The following is a 14,319-nucleotide window of genomic DNA, read 5'->3' as shown; positions in this document are numbered from 1 at the left end:
TACTATTGGCTTACAAGAGCTGTTATCTCAACATATCCAATCATCAGCAAATTCTTTTAGTTTGAATTATATTGATTTTTTAAAAAGAATATAGAGAGGCAATGTGATACAGTAGAAAGAATATTAAACCAGGGAGCCCACAGCCCTGAGTATTCATTGCCATAGAGACATTAATTTTGTGACCTTAAGTAGGTCACTGAACTGATTTTGTTTCAATTTCTTTGTCAATAATATAAGGATATTAGAACATAAGTAGATACAATCAAAGGATTCTTGCACTTTATGTCTTTCTTTAGTCAACCCAAATCCCTCTGCAAGGAGAAAAAAGGATTATAGCAAATATATATTGTGAAAAATAAAACTAATCATTGTTAAATGTATTAAGTGTCTTAATACATACTGTCACTCTGTGTGGTATGGGGCAAGCTCTAAAATCAGCCTGCCCACCCTCAAATTCCAACTTTGTTGTTCACCAGCTATGCAATTTCTTTCAGTCACAGGCTTTCATCTTTAAAATGCAAATAATAATGATTTCCTTGGCGGTATGGATTAAATAAAACAATGACTGTGAAGGGCCCAGTCCTGGGCACAAAGAGAGTACTCAATAAACAGCAGTCATTCTGGAATAGAATTATAAGGCTATTTCAATAGTGAGGCAATGACTGAAAAAGTAATATGGCTGAGTATCACAGAGAAATGACTCAAAGCTGGTATTAATCCTTACATGTAAGTTTAGGCTCCCATATTATTCGTATCTAATACTTTGGGTAATTAGGTACTGGGAGAGTGGGATCAATCCTGGAGTAATCACCATAGTGTGTCAATAACTCAGACCTATCCTGGAAAGGTAATTGTAGCATTGTACCAGACTTATTCACAAAGGACTCCATTATAACCAGAAATAAGGTGACCTGAACCACAGAGTCAGGCAGAGCAACAAAGAGAAAAAAGTAAAATGCTCCCAAAATTGTTCAGATGTCTGATGTGAAGAGACAGTAGATCACAGACCTGCACATAGAATTATCTGTGTGTGTTTATGATATTTATGTATTCTTAAAATATATGTTTTTGTTTTTTTTTTTAATGGTTAATGCTGGTTTTCTGGAAAAGTTTGTACTCTGTTAATTATGATAAAGAGAAACAAAGAACATGTTTCCTATCATGCGTGCCCCAAGTTGTGGTGATAGCAGCAGTAATGCAAGTAAGACAACCCCACCAGGAGGGTGAACCCTGAAAGGACAAAATGGGGGCCACTCACACAGACAAACCATCTCCATCAGGGTGTCCTCATTCCAGAGCAACTTTCTACTAAAAAAAAAAAAAAAGGAAGAAGAAGAAGTAGGTCCTAGTGTTCTAGTTTTATTTACCGAGAAAGATCGTACTCATTTAGTCTGTCATTGGCAATTGAACAAATATTTATTAAATAGCTAGTAAGCCCTGGGAATATTGAGCAAAACAAGACATCATCTCTTCCTTCAACTCACCATAGAAAACATGGTAAGAAAACCATGAAAATGCAGACTTTCATGGCACAGCTGGGAAGAAAAGCCTAACCTGTCGATCTTTGTTTCTCATCGGAGATTAGAGGACTTTAAGTATCTTTGACTCAGTTCTAGGTGAATCCCATTGGGCTGACACTATCGCTGGTTTAGTTCTGAGTCTGAGCCTAGATCAGCAGGCTTTTGGCAGTTCCTGAAAAGCAGTGTTACCTTTGCAGGTAAGTCCTCATGTATAACCCTCCTGCTCAGAACTCCAGTGCCTCTAAGAACTGTGGGCAATTCCCGCTCTGAAACCCAGCCCTATGACAAGGTTCTTAATATCAGGAAAAAGGTTTTCTTGTTGCCAGGTACCCACTGGGCCTGAGAATACAAACTGTTTGAATCTTCCTGTACGAGTACTCATGTTGCTTCTTGCTGGACCTTCTGTCATCTGAAGGTTCTGGTTCTGCTTCTCTGTGCTTCTTCTTGACCTCTCCTTCCTTCAAGCGCCTAATTAAATCCAACTTCCTCCATGAATACTTCCCTGACTACCCTAATCCTCTTTGGTAATGTTCTGTTTGCATATGGAACTCACAGTCAGTAGGAGACAATTTAATCTTTGTTCCCGATCTAATCTTTGTTCACGAACCATCCCATGTTATCTGCCATTCATAGTATTTATGTTAGTTTGACTTGCCCAAATCATTTGCATGGTTCTTGGGAGCTGGGACCATAATGCATGTTCACTCCATCCTCTGCAATTCTAGCCCAGTGGAGTCTATTTTTGGAGCTTATCGAATGCTGGTTTAAAGTATTTCTGATTCTGAACTACAGAAAACAAATAGAAGGACAGGTTTAAAGAAGACAGCAACATTTACTTTTCAAAAGTTCACTGAGCCAAATTGAAAATGTGTTATGCTAAGACTATCTTCAGTTCCTAAATACCTGTATTATAAGAAAATATTCATACTATATGATTGTTGTCTAAGGCTCATCAAGTCTTGGAAGAGTTTTAATAAATCTTCATCATTGAACGAAAATAGTTTATTTCAGTACCTGCAAAAGACTACACATCTAAAAAAATAACTTCATGAAACATAACTTTTCTATTCTAGATTAAAGAAGCCTCACAAACTAAACATATGCATGTTTCTGTACTGAGTACTGAATCAGATAAAAACAAAAAAAATTATTTTTATTATTTGTCTTTCTTGTTATTTGTCCCATAAAGAACATCTTGAGACAACTGACAACCTTTGAATAAGGCTATAAATTAAAGAATTATAGCAATATTAATCTCCTGATTGTGACAGACTGTGTTTATGTGAGAAAATGCCCTTGTTTTTAGAAAATACAACAAAGTATTTACTCTTTCCTAAAAGAAAAGAGTTTTAGGGAATACAATGAAATATTTATTCTTTCCTAAAAGAAGGGCATTGTCTCACGTTACTGCAGTCCAATTATCAAAATCAGGAAATTAATATTGATATACTATACTTATCTAACTATATAGTGAATGAGAGAGAAAGATTGACTAAAGCAAATGTCTTAAAAATCTGTCAGTTGGAAAACATAGATAAAAGGTATATAGGAATTCTTTGTACTATTCTTACAACTTCTTTGTAAGTTAGAAATACTTCAAAATAAAATATTAGATCTGTAGATCAAATCAATAAAATATTTAAAGTATTACTTTTGCTGGATATGCTGTCTTAGGCCGTTTAAAATACCACAGACTGGATAGCTTATAAACCAATCAGTTCTAGAGTTTGGGAAATCCAAGATCAAGGCACCAGAGGATTCAGTATCTGGTGAGAGCCTGCTTTCGGGTTCACTGCAAGCTGTCTTCTCACACTGTCCTTACAGGGTGGAAGGGGTGGAGGAGCTTCTTTTATAAGTGCTTCTTTTACAACAGCACCAATACGGGAGCTCCACTCTCATGACCTAATCACCTCTCAAAGGCACCCCCTCCAAATACCACCACAATGGGGATTAGGTTTTAACATACGAATTTTGGACAGACACATTCAGTCAATAGTACGTATTTTATGTAATACATGTCTCCTACTTATAAATTCCTATTTTACCTCTTGAGGCCTGTGTTCCATATTTTGACATGTGGCTTAGGAAAGACAAGAGTCATTCTGACTCTAAATAAACACTGTCCATATATTAGTATTAATTGAAAATTTTGTTCCAGTACTATGTTGAATAAAAGTGGTGAGAGCAGACAGTTTTGTTCCTGACCTTAGGGGAAAAGTTCTCAGCTTTTCACCATTGAGTATGATGTTAGCTGTGGGGTTTATATATATATATATGTATATATGGCCTTCATTATGTTGACACGTGTTCCCTCTAAACCTACATTGTTGAGTGTTTTTATCCTGACAGGATGTTGTACGTTGCCAAATGCTTTTTCTGCATCTATTGAGATGATCGTATGTTTTTTATCCTTTTTTTTTGTTGATGTGATATATCACATTGATGGCTTTGCAAATACTGAACCACCCTTGCATCCCAGGAAAAAAAATCCCACTTGATCGTGGTGAATGATTTTTTTAATGTATTGTTGGATTCAGTTTGCTATGCAGTTTCGATTTGTATTTCCCTGATGATGAGTGATGTTGAGCATCTTTTCATGTGTCTGTTGGCCATTTGGGTGTCATCTTTGGAAAAATGTCTATTCATGTCTTCTGCCCATTTTTTAACTGGATTATTTGTATTTTAGGTGTTGAATTTTATAACTTCTTTACATATTTTAGGCACAACGAACAACATTAAAGCATTTCAAACTTTAATACAGTTAATGCATCCACCCCTTTTTCTAAAAAGAGAGAAAGCACATGGGACTCTGGCCAGGGGCCAGGGAGTGGGGTGGGGAACGTAAGAGCAGGATATTCTGAAAATAAGAGCTGGCATTACGGAACCAGCACTGCTGGTGGAATTTACTGTGGAGCGGGGTATCAACAGCAGTAGCAGTCTGGCACCTGAAAGAAACCACACATTAATGAGAACTGTCACAAGCCTCAACTTGTCTTGGATGAACCCTTTCCTGGAGTCTTCACCTCCCTTAATTTTGATCAATGGTTCACAAAATAAACAATGATTCACTTCCACTTGATAATGGTGACAGAGTTGCCCTGCTGAGAACATCGGAGTATTAGTTATCAGCAATTCTGGTTTAAAAACCAATCAGTTGTGAGTTTCCAACAGTGACTAATGTACCACAAAATTAAGTTTGTGGGTCGCCAATCTCAGAACCAGATGTGAACCACAGTGAATCATGGGTACTAAACAACCAGTTGTACTTTGGTGACACCGAGACTTTGTTGCTCCTCAGTCATTCTACAAAAAGCTGATAGCCAATTATAACTGGAGTGATTTAAGTAAAGAATGACAGCTATTCTGATATAATTATCAATTAAATAAAAAAATCTTAATTCTAATAGGCAGGTTTTGATCAAACCACACACACAAAAACACTTTTTAAAAGGAAGATTTCTATGCCAGAAAAAGACATTACTGTAGCAGCATTTTATTCTGAGACATTTGCATTGTGGTCACTTTATAAATATTTGCAGGATGAAGAAAAATACTTCAAAGTATTCCACCAATGGTTCCTGGAAGATGTGGGGAAACAGCAAGAATGAAAATATCTGGGCTTTTTTTCTTTCTTTTTTTTTTTAAGATTTTATTTATTTATTTGAGAGAAAGAGAGAAAGTGAGAGAGAGAGATCACAAGCAGAGGGGAAGGGTAGAGGGAGAAGCAGACTCCCCCCTGAGCAGGAAGCCCAATGTGGGACGCAATCCTAGGACCCAGGGATCATGACCTGACCCGAAGGCAGATGCTTAACTGACAGAGCCACCCAGGCACCCGATGTCTGGGCTTTCTAACAGATCAAGCTGTAGGATATTTGGAGTTTTGTTACTATGAAAGACTTGCATTTTTAGTCTACTAGAGATGGGGGAGTCCATGCATCATGAGAAAAATATGAAGACAGGCAGAGAGTCCCACACTGCTATAAGGGGTCAAGTCACTATACTTGGTTAAATGCTGCCTTCCTTCCTCTAGAATTTATTGTTTCCAGTTTAATTTTGTGCATTTATACTATTATATGCAAACTCAGGGGAGTATTTTGAAACCATGACCCAAACTTTAGAAATTTAAGTATGACTTAGGCCTTATGGCTCACGGGAGTACTCCATTCAACCAGCAGGTTTAAGACTAAAGTGGAATAACTGTCCTACCAATTCTTGTTATACATAAAAACTACACGATCTTTCTAAGCCTTTATTGAAGGGCATTTTTCTTTAAAAATTCATAAATCCAAGGATTACTCTTGGGCTCCATGTTGCTATTTCAGGTCTTAGCAATTGGAATAAAGCCCTATAACTGAGAGGCACTATTAAAAAATTTAAGACCAGCTTATTTAATTCTTTTTCCTTAAAACTCACTTACCTTTAAGAAATAAGGAGAAGATTCTAAGATAAAAACTTTTATAGTCAGTTGGGGCTGATATTGCATCACTGCAGTTATACAGCTCACAGTATTTTAGTGGACTTTCTAGTTGTAGAGAAAGCATGTAATTTGGAACCAAAATGATTTTTAAAGTACTGAAAATAAATATTTTAAAAATATTTCAGAAAAAAATAACTCATAAGCATTATACATTTTCTTGTAAAGCATCAATTGATCACAAAGTTAAAATACTTTTATCATTTTATCATTTTAATGAAGTCTTTTATCTGAAGAATTTTTCAGAAATATTGTAGAATATTCCAGATTTGAAAGTCGTCACCAAAGTAATTAATTCAACAAGAATGTACTTAATGCTTGTTGTGTGTCATGTACTGTGCTAAATACTAAAAAAGCAGTAAGAAAAATGTGATCTTGGTCTCAAGAACTGCGATATCTACAAAGAACTCATCAACCTCAACACCCAAAATCACAAAAAATCCAGTCAAGAAATGGGCAGAAGACATGAACAGACATTTCTCCAAAGAAGACATGCGAATGGCCAATGGTCATATGAAAAAATGCTCAACATCACACAGCATCAGGGAAATACAAATCAAAACCACAATGAGATACCACCTCACACTGGTCTGAATGGCTAAAATTAACAACTCAGGAAAGAACAGATGTTGGTAATGATGTAAAGAAAGGGGAACCCTCTTACACTGCTGGTGGGAATGTAAAATGCTACAGCCACTCTGGAAAACAGTATGGAGGTTCCTCAAAAAGTTGAAAATAGAGCTATCCTACCGACCCAGCAATTGCACTACTGTGTATTTACCCCAAAGATACAAATGTAGTGATTGAATGGCCACCTGCACCCCAATGTTTATACAGCAGCAGTGTCCACAATAACCAAACTATGGAAAGAGCCCAGATGTCCATCAACAGATGAATGGATAAAGAAGATGTGAGATATATATATAGATATATATATATATCTATATAGATATATATATATAGATATATATATATATCTATATATACACATACACACACACACAATGGAATATTACTCAGCCATAAAAAATGAAACCTTGTCATTTGCAACTACATGGATGGAACTAGAGGGTATTATGCTAAGCGAAATAAGTCAGTCAGAGAAAGACAAATGCCATATAATTTCACTCATATGTGGAATTTACGAAACAAGATAGATGAACGTAGGGGAAGGGAAGGAAAAATAAAATAAGATAAAAACAGAGAGAGGAAAACCATAGGAGACTCTTAACTATAGGGAACAAATTGAGGGTTACTGGAGTGGTGGTGGGTTGGGGTATGGGGTAACTGGTGATGGGCATTAAGGAGGGCACTTGATGTAATGAGCACTGGGTGTTATACGCAACTGATGAATCACTAAATTTTACCCCTGAAACCAATAATACACTATATTTTAACTAAATTGAATTTAAATACAAAATAAAGAACTGTGATATATGCAGAAATGTGTAGAGAACTTAATCATCATTTTGACTTTAGTACATTTCTTTTAAAATTTTAAAGGTATTTTAATTTAAAGCCTTATGAACTATTTATTCTACTAAAGAATGAAAATTACATACTAGTAAATTTTTACCACAGAATCAATCTAACTTAAGAGGCTCTAGTTCAATATCTGTGCAGCAAATAATTTGAAACAAGTTCTTTTTTAAAAACGAATATGCTCTGAACAAGACAAATCAATAAATAGCAGACCAGCAAATATTTATTTTTTTTCATAAGGAATATATTCATTTCTAAATATACAGACATCCCTCTAATCTTCTCTCTTATCTTCTGACAATACCCCCTTTTCCCTACTTCTTCCTCTTCTAATCACAGCTCAATCCATTATAGCTCTGGCTTCTAGTGCAACATTCCAGAAAACCATTCTTGCTGAGATCAACAGCAAAATCCCATAGACACTATGCATTTTTATCTTATTTGTTATATGTCTAGCATTTGACTGTTGATGTTGCTATATCTCTTGATATTCTCTCTTCTGGCCTCTACAATACACACTTTTCCTATTTTTAATATTTCTGTCTTGGATCTCATTCCTTCACTCTGCAGTTTCAGAGCCATGTAAAGAACTCCCTATTATCTCTCTCTCTCTCTAGTTGAAACACAATGTTATATTAGTTTCAGGTGTACAACATAGTGATTCGGCAAGTGCATAACATTACTCTGTACTCACAATAAGCGTAGCTACCATCTGTTACCATACAATGCTATTACAATACCATTGACTATATTCTATAAGATATCTCAATTAGTATATCAAGCTCAACATGCAGGTCTGGGCTTATTACCCCCCACCCAAGACTTACTCCCCCACCACAATGTCCTATCTCAGTGAACAGTATCACCATCTGTTCAGTTGCTCAAGCCTAAATACTCAAAGCTACCCTTGAATTTTCCTTCTGCCTCATTCCCATACCAGTCAACATGTTTCCTCCCATCTGACGCCTGCTGATCCTAAGATCACACTTAGGTTCTAGTTCCTTTATAAAACCATTCCCGGAGCTCTCAGCCCCACATCACATCATCAACACAGGCTGGCATTGCCTGCCCCCTCAGACAGAATTTCTCATCAGACAGAAAATTATGCTGTCGAAAGTCCTTAATTTTCTCTTTCAGAGTTGTGTTCTCAGCACCACGGAGAGCACCAGGTGCCAAGTAACAGCAATCACAATACCAGTTAAAACAAAATAACAACTAATACACAATAGTATGTAGTAAAGCCGGGATTGTAAACCAGGCAGCTGGCTCCAGTGTGTGCTTCTAACCACTATTTCACATTGCATTCAGCACTTAATAAGTATTGGTTTAAATAAGTTAATAAAAACAGACTTGCTCTTAATTCAGCAAAATTAAATCTGGAGGGGCATGGGATGGTGTTAATACCCAGGTATAAAAAGATGCCTGAGAGTTAAATCTCTCAAGCATAAACACAGAATTTACTTTCTAAATGAAAATCTCCAAATAATATGACAATAATGTGACAAGACAGTTATGCAATATCAATCACCTTTTTATCCAGAAGTAGAGAATTTACAGCTGAAGTATATCCTTGGATCTCTCTGCTTAGAAGAAGCCAGACTTAAATGGAATCTGTTAACGTTGTGCAGTGTTTAAAATTAAGGTGACTGATCCAATAGGTACACAGCTACCTGAGTTGGGCTAGAAATGTTCTGCTTTTCCTCAGTTACAGAGGCCGCTTTTAATTAAAGATAGACAACTGCTTCACAAGACATGTTGAAATGGAAGGAAAGCTGAAGGCTAGAAGTTAAAATTCATCCAGAGAAAAGATATAGGCTAATTTATTATTTGGGAAATGAGGCAAAAAGTTTTGCATACTATAGTTGCCCCAGAACCTTTCATGAATTATTGTCTGATGTAAAAATTTTCCTCATAATTATGGTGGAATTATACAGAGCATATTAAATTAAAATTAGTACTCTCTCATTATAAAGCCAAAAAAGAGTAAAACTTTTCTAGTTAAACATGTAGTGTCATAGAACCTTTAAGTTTGATGAAAATTTAGAAGTAATTTACTTTTTTCTCATTGAATGTGAAAATCCTTCTACTACACCCGTGATAGATGATATAGCCTTTGCTAGAATACTTCCACTGACAGGAAATCCAACATTTCTTTTTTTTTTTTTTTTAAGATCTTTTATTTATTTGACAGAGATAGAGACAGCTAGCGAGAGAGGGAACACAAGCAGGGGGAGTGGGAGAGGAAGAAGCAGGCTTCCAGCAGAGGAGCCTGATGTGGGGCTCGATCCCGTAACGCCAGGATCACGCCCTGAGCGGAAGGCAGATGCTTAATGACTGAGCCAGCCAGGCGCCCCGGAAATCCAACATTTCATCGGGCAAGTTCACTTAGCATTGAGAGGCTCACATGATGAGGGACTTCTTTCAGACACGAATCTAAATCTCCTTCCATGTGACTTACATTCATTAGCCTATATCTTAGTCTGCTTGGGCTGCTATGACAGAATACCACAGACTGGCTGGCTTATAAACAACAGAAAGTATTTCTAGAGCTCTGGAGGCTGGGAAATTTAAGATCGAAGCACCAGCATGGTTGCATTTGGTAAGGGTCCTCTTCTTGGTTCATAGCCAACACCCTCTCACTGTGTCTTTACATGATGGAGAGGGCTAGGGATCTCTCTGGAACCTTTATTACAAAGGTACTAATCCCATTCATGAGGAATCTACCCTCATGACCCAAGCACCTTGTAAAGGCCTCACCTTCTAGTACCATCATTTGGGCATTAAGATTTCAAAATATGAATTTTGGAAGGACACAAATATTCATGTTATAGCAGTCCATATTCTGTCCTCCAGAGCAAAGCAAACAGAATTACTCTCTCTTCAATATTTTAATCTTACAATAGAAAATAGCATTACAGATCTGAAAAGGATCATGCAGAATAACAAAACACATCCCTTTTGAAAAATAAAGAAAGGAAACTCACAGTCATACAGGGCATCCATACAGTTGCATACTAGAAAGCTATTGCTAAACCCCTTCTGAACGACCTTTCCCCTGAAGGTCTTTCTTTTCACTTTAGTATATTTGATTGTTGTTTGATGATTATCATGTTTCTCTCCCAGACCACATATATTAAGATAATAATCATTACTTGATTAGCCCTTGTCTGGTGAAAGCTAAACAATTTTGTTAGACTTTACTAACGACCATGATCTTCAAAAAAAGGAAATCGCAGCAGCTACATTTGTTTCCCAGTTAAGGATTAAGATAATCATGATGAAGAGATGTCCACCAAAACCATTATAGCAGTAGATAAAGTAGATTTTAAAATATAAAGATACTAATTACCCAAAAAATAAAAAATAAAAGATAATCTTCTCTAGGCATCAGAATGGAATAGAAGTGGACAGTTGCACACCAAAGCACCCAGCAACACCTTACTAACATTCCATTTTTGGAGTTCTCCTAGAACATCTGAGTAATCACAGACCACAATGTTGACCAAATGTTTTGCCACTATAACACCTGTATTACCATTTTTCCAGCTCCTATCAACAGTTTGTTTTTTGCCATTTGCTGTCCAGCCCTTAAGATAAAAATTCCAGCCTTCTGTTACAGCAACACTTTGCTCCTAGGATCAATTTCCATATACAGCAGGATGCAGTTTCAAACAATCCCCACATCTCAGTGGCTTAACATTTGCAAAGGATTATTTCTCACTCATACTATATGACCATGGCATTGTTAAGAATGCTTGGTTTATGATTGGTTCCCTAAATGACGAGGGCTCCAGCTAGATGTAAACTTCCACAGTTGCTACTGAGAAAAGAGCTTTAGTGCTTCTCTTTGGCAGTTAAATGCTACCTAAGTGTGCCTGGGTGGCTCAGTCAGTTAAGCATCTGACTCTTGATCTCAGCATAATGGGTTCAAGCCCTGCATCAGGCTCCATGTTAAGCATAGAGCCTATTTAAATGAAAGAAGAAGAAGAAAAAGAAAAGAAGAAGGAGAAGAAGAAGAAGAAGGAAGAAGAAGAGGAGGAGGAGGAAGAAAGCTTCTATCTAGATGTGACATATACTACTTTCACTCACATTTTAATTGGTCGATGCAAGTCATGTGGTCAGAGGGGGCAGAAAAATGAAATCCTCTCCTGTGTCTGGAAGGCAAAGAACTGGAGTATTTGTGAAGCCCTAATGAACACCAGATTTCCCAATCCCTCCCTCCAACAATTCCTCTACTAATCACAGAAGAGTGTCTCCCTTATTTTTTTTTTTTAAAGCTAAGCTTTGGGATATATTATCCCAAGATGCTTCCCATCAAAAGCATATAAATTGTGTCACTAGAGAATAAATAAAACGGGAAATAGAAGCTAATATAAACATCATATTACTTGATTTTAATATTTTTTAATTTTTTTATTGAGTGTATTTCATACACAATGTTACGTTAGTTTCAGGTACATATTACTCGTTTTTTTTTATGTCTTTGTTTATGTATATATTTGCTTCAGACACAAGTGAGTGGAAATGTTTTTCATAGCCCCTCTGGAAAATAGAAACAGTATATGAAATTAACCTAGGATTTAAAGTCTTAGAACTTTGTTCTTTTTAATTATCAAAAGGGCTGGGAAAGTGATTTTGGAAGGGAAGTTCTATAAATATTCTTCCCTCTCCCATTTAGTATTTCCAGTTTTTTTTAAAGATTTTATTTATTTATTTGAGAGAAGGAGAGATAGCGACAGAGATAGTGAGAGAGAGCAGGAGCAGAGAGGAGGAGGAGAAGCAGGCTCTCCCCTGAGCAGGGAGCCCGACCCTAGGACCCTGGGATCATGACCTGAGCCAAACGCAGCCGCTTAACTGACTGAGCCACCCAGGCGCCCCCATTTAGTATTTTCATACACAACGACCTTTAGTCTCAGCCCCCGCATAAAAAGCCCAGGTGCTATAGCAGCTTCATCTTCACGCAACTACAGAAATAGGAAACATTTGTTCAATGTAGAGACATCTATCACTAGGAATCAAGGAAGAACTCAGCCACACAGCTGCAAAGGAAATAGTTTCTGACAGACATTTGTGAGTTAAAGCAGCTGCATGTAGGTAAAAGGTAAGTTTACTAGAACAAAATTGCATGTTGTACTGTTGAAACTGCTGCACATAATCACACTGCAACTTAAGAAAGCTTTCCTTTGCAAAATTTCATCTCCAGCATAGGTTTTTCACACTAATCTCTCTTCCCTTAACTGGGGCAAAACCAAAGGAAAATAGCTCTTTTTTGAGTGGGTAACACAGAGTGTGTAAATACTATCTTTTGTTTCATTTGAAACCTTGCCAGTGATTTCCGTGTTATCTCCTAGAGCTAAGAAAACAAATGCGCTTTATACGTGCTAAATCTCTTTTATCCAAAAAGCATGAACAAAACGGAAGACTGTGTTGCTTCCCACATAATTTCCATATTCAACTTTTTGCATTGGCTTTTCCTTTTTTAAAACCATGAAAACTGTTGACAAGATAATCTAACTGCATAGAAATGGATAAAATAGGAAAAATATTTTTAGAGTAGCATTTACATTTTCCTCCAGTTATTTTATGTTTGCCATGATTTGAAATACTACTTTTTGAAATATAACAATGAAAAACCATCTCCCAAATATATTATTAATAATTGATAATTTTACAAAAACAATGACTGCAAGAGTAAGTGTGAATTTATTGAATTGAATTAAATTGTTCTACATTAAAGAGTATTATCTATTTGCCAGTGACTAAATTATTTTTATAATATAATTATAATATAATATAATTTTATAATATTTTATAATATTTAAAATATGCTTTAGGTTATTGATTTGAGCTCTGTTATCACATAGGTCAAAAATAAACCCATTTGTATCTTTTATATGGTAACATATAGACCTGAGAAAATGCTCAAGGAAAACATACTAAGATGCTTAAGGAAAGCCCAGTAACGATTCCTCTCCTCTGAAATATCATTTGCAATTAAGAGTAGCTAATGACAAAAATCAGAGGTGCCTTCAGATTACTATATGCATGGCTCATTTCACAAACAGTATACATGTGACCTGAGTAACTGGCCACATTGAACAATAATCAGTAGGCTGCCTTTGAAGATGCATTAAATAATATAAAATTCATGTAATCATAGTAAATTAAAATTGTTTTAAAATAGTCCATAAATGCTTTCAATATTAGCATCTACCTTTTTCTAAATTATGATTCCTAAAACCTCTGTAGAGAATTCTATACGGTGGAATGATCGCCCAGAATCTTGTATTCTTAATATAGCACCATTACCTAAAAGGGATTAAAGATATTCATTTGGAAATTTGCACACTGATGTATTCTTTGTTCTCCTAGAGGTAGTCTAGTGTAATGATTCAACGCTGGGTCTCTGGAGTCAGAGACCTATGCTCACAATAATAGTGCCTACCTTATAGGGTTGTCAGGATTAAATGGGTAAATAAATAGAATGTTAAATACCTAGCATAGTGCCTGAAGCAAAACATATCCTCAATAAATATTTTCTATAATTATTATATTGTTTATTATTCAGACAAGCTACATGGGGAGCTGACATGCAGGAAAAAAAAAAAAATGAAGGTTAAATGCACCATAAAAATAGGCCACACTTGACTCATAAAGACAAGGTATAAGTAAACATCCACGAAATCATATTCATTTTTACAACACTATTTGAAATCTGCTTTTGTTTACCTTCTAAGAATTGAGTTCAAAATGCCATATTATCTCTATCAACATTTAATTACAGTGTTAAAGCACAAAGATAGCTTGGAGTGCATATTTTGCCCCCTGATTTTTGTAGCATGT

The 14,319-nt window shown here is 36.1% G+C and overlaps 1 protein-coding gene across 10 annotated transcripts in view; it reads right to left on the bottom strand.

Annotated features, from left to right (window-relative positions):
- TMEM117 (transmembrane protein 117) overlaps positions 1–14,319 on the bottom strand; it is a 509,455-nt gene that overhangs the window by 164,889 nt on the left and 330,247 nt on the right. The gene's annotated exons all lie outside the window — the stretch shown is intronic.

This window comes from Ursus arctos, unplaced genomic scaffold (genome assembly GCF_023065955.2).
Source record: "Ursus arctos isolate Adak ecotype North America unplaced genomic scaffold, UrsArc2.0 scaffold_26, whole genome shotgun sequence".
Taxonomy (NCBI): domain Eukaryota; kingdom Metazoa; phylum Chordata; class Mammalia; order Carnivora; family Ursidae; genus Ursus; species Ursus arctos.
Note: the sequence above shows the minus strand (reverse complement) of the source record. Positions and strands in the feature narration are given on the sequence as shown.